Below are 3,682 nucleotides of genomic sequence, written 5' to 3'. Positions count from 1 at the left end.
CTGTACAACAAACTCAATCTTTAGAGATTTTAGTTTTTTTTTTTCGTTTATCCAAATGATTTGTTAGTTCTTACAAAAACTAAAGAAGGAATAAGTCAACAAGATTAAGATGCAACATTAGATTCTAAAGTTTTTATATAAAATTAAATTGTAAATGCCTTCAATAAGAAAGTAGTAAATCCGCCGTAGCACTCAGGCAATTTTACTCACATGAAATCCGGGTTCAAATCCCGGCGGCGGAAATTTTATTTGATTTTTAACTTTTATTTCAAGAGTTTATAAATGTTAGGGATCTACCTGTACAACAAACTCAATCTTTAGAGATTTTAGTTTTTTTTTTTCGTTTCTCCAAATGATTTCTTAGTTCTTACAAAAACTAAAGAAGGAATAAGTCAAAAAGATTAAGATGCAACATTAGATTCTAAAGTTTTTATATAAAATTAAATTGTAAATGCCTTTAATAAGAAAGTAGTAAATCCGCCGTAGCACTCAGGCAATTTTACTCACATGAAATCCGGGTTCAAATCCCGGCGGCGGAAATTTTATTTGATTTTTAACTTTTATTTCAAGAGTTTATAAATGTTAGGGATCTACCTGTACAACAAACTCAATTTTTAGAGATTTTAGTTTTTTTTTTTCGTTTATCCAAATGATTTCTTAGTTCTTACAAAAACTAAAGAAGGAATAAGTCAACAAGATTAAGATGCAACATTAGATTCTAAAGTTTTTATATAAAATTAAATTGTAAATGCCTTCAATAAGAAAGTAGTAAATCCGCCGTAGCACTCAGGCAATTTTACTCACATGAAATCCGGGTTCAAATCCCGGCGGCGGAAATTTTATTTGATTTTTAACTTTTATTTCAAGAGTTTATAAATGTTAGGGATCTACCTGTACAACAAACTCAATCTTTAGAGATTTTAGTTTTTTTTTTTCGTTTATCCAAATGATTTCTTAGTTCTTACAAAAACTAAAGAAGGAATAAGTCAACAAGATTAAGATGCAACATTAGATTCTAAAGTTTTTATATAAAATTAAATTGTAAATGCCTTCAATAAGAAAGTAGTAAATCCGCCGTAGCACTCAGGCAATTTTACTCACATGAAATCCGGGTTCAAATCCCGGCGGCGGAAATTTTATTTGATTTTTAACTTTTATTTCAAGAATTTATAAATGTTAGGGATCTACTTGTACAACAAACTTAATCTTTAGAGATTTTAGTTTTTTTTTTTCGTTTATCCAAATGATTTCTTAGTTCTTACAAAAACTAAAGAAGGAATAAGTCAACAAGATTAAGATACAACATTAGATTCTAAAGTTTTTATATAAAATTAAATTGTAAATGCCTTCAATAAGAAAGTAGTAAATCCGCCGTAGCACTCAGGCAATTTTACTCACATGAAATCCGGGTTCAAATCCCGGCGGCGGAAATTTTATTTGATTTTTAAGTTTTATTACAAGAGTTTATAAATGTTAGGGATCTACCTGTACAACAAACTCAATCTTTAGAGATTTTAGTTTTTTTTTTCGTTTATCCAAATGATTTTGTTAGTTCTTACAAAAACTAAAGAAGGAATAAGTCAACAAGATTAAGATGCAACATTAGATTCTAAAGTTTTTATATAAAATTAAATTGTAAATGCCTTCAATAAGAAAGTAGTAAATCCGCCGTAGCACTCAGGCAATTTTACTCACATGAAATCCGGGTTCAAATCCCGGCGGCGGAAATTTTATTTGATTTTTAACTTTTATTTCAAGAGTTTATAAATGTTAGGGATTTACCTGTACAACAAACTCAATCTTTAGAGATTTTAGTTTTTTTTTTCGTTTATCCAAATGATTTGTTAGTTCTTACAAAAACTAAAGAAGGAATAAGTCAACAAGATTAAGATGCAACATTAGATTCTAAAGTTTTTATATAAAATTAAATTGTAAATGCCTTCAATAAGAAAGTAGTAAATCCGCCGTAGCACTCAGGCAATTTTACTCACATGAAATCCGGGTTCAAATCCCGGCGGCGGAAATTTTATTTGATTTTTAACTTTTATTTCAAGAGTTTATAAATGTTAGGGATCTACCTGTACAACAAACTCAATCTTTAGAGATTTTAGTTTTTTTTTTTCGTTTATCCAAATGATTTGTTAGTTCTTACAAAAACTAAAGAAGGAATAAGTCAACAAGATTAAGATGCAACATTAGATTCTAAAGTTTTTATATAAAATTAAATTGTAAATGCCTTCAATAAGAAAGTAGTAAATCCGCCGTAGCACTCAGGCAATTTTACTAACATGAAATCCGGGTTCAAATCCCGGCGGCGGAAATTTTATTTGATTTTTAACTTTTATTTCAAGAGTTTATAAATGTTAGGGATCTACCTGTACAACAAACTCAATCTTTAGAGATTTTAGTTTTTTTTTTTCGTTTATCCAAATGATTTCTTAGTTCTTACAAAAACTAAAGAAGGAATAAGTCAACAAGATTAAGATACAACATTAGATTCTAAAGTTTTTATATAAAATTAAATTGTAAATGCCTTCAATAAAAAAGTAGTAAATCCGCCGTAGCACTCAGGCAATTTTACTCACATGAAATCCGGGTTCAAATCCCGGCGGCGGAAATTTTATTTGATTTTTAACTTTTATTTCAAGAGTTTATAAATGTTAGGGATCTACCTGTACAACAAACTCAATCTTTAGAGATTTTAGTTTTTTTTTTTTTTCGTTTATCCAAATGATTTGTTCGTTCTTACAAAAACTAAAGAAGGAATAAGTCAACAAGATTAAGATGCAACATTAGATTCTAAAGTTTTTATATAAAATTAAATTGTAAATGACTTCAATAAGAAAGTAGTAAATCCGCCGTAGCACTCAGGCAATTTTACTCACATGAAATCCGGGTTCAAATCCCGGCGGCGGAAATTTTATTTGATTTTTAACTTTTATTTCAAGAGTTTATAAATGTTAAGGATCTACCTGTACAACAAACTCAATCTTTAGAGATTTTAGTTGTTTTCTTTTCGTTTATCCAAATGATTTCTTAGTTCTTACAAAAACTAAAGAAGGAATAAGTCAACAAGATTAAGATGCAACATTAGATTCTAAAGTTTTTATATAAAATTAAATTGTAAATGCCTTCAATAAGAAAGTAGTAAATCCGCCGTAGCACTCAGGCAATTTTACTCACATGAAATCCGGGTTCAAATCCCGGCGGCGGAAATTTTATTTGATTTTTAACTTTTATTTCAAGAGTTTATAAATGTTAGGGATTTACCTGTACAACAAACTCAATATTTAGAGATTTTAGTTTTTTTTTTCGTTTATCCAAATGATTTCTTAGTTCTTACAAAAACTAAAGAAGGAATAAGTCAACAAGATTAAGATGCAACATTAGTACAAAATTGTCAAAACCATAATTTTGGATTACAAATTTTTGGGAAGCTGGTTTGGTTAGTCCTTTGAAAATTCTCCACATGGGCCGACCGAGTGGCCTTTGTGTTCTCAAGACTGATGGGCCAGATTCGTAAGACTATTGTTATTATCAGACTTGGACTATTAGCACCCTCCAACGTCCATTAAATAATTCTGAAAAATTAGCGCTCACCTTACTCTCATGTGGGTTTACCGTTTACGTGGATAAATAGTGTTGTGAAAGAGATATTTTATTTTATTTTATTGTTAAGAAA

This window comes from Citrus sinensis, chromosome 3 (genome assembly GCF_022201045.2).
Source record: "Citrus sinensis cultivar Valencia sweet orange chromosome 3, DVS_A1.0, whole genome shotgun sequence".
NCBI lineage: Eukaryota > Viridiplantae > Streptophyta > Magnoliopsida > Sapindales > Rutaceae > Citrus > Citrus sinensis.
The sequence above is the reverse complement of the archived record's forward strand: the minus strand, read 5'-3'. Positions refer to the sequence as shown.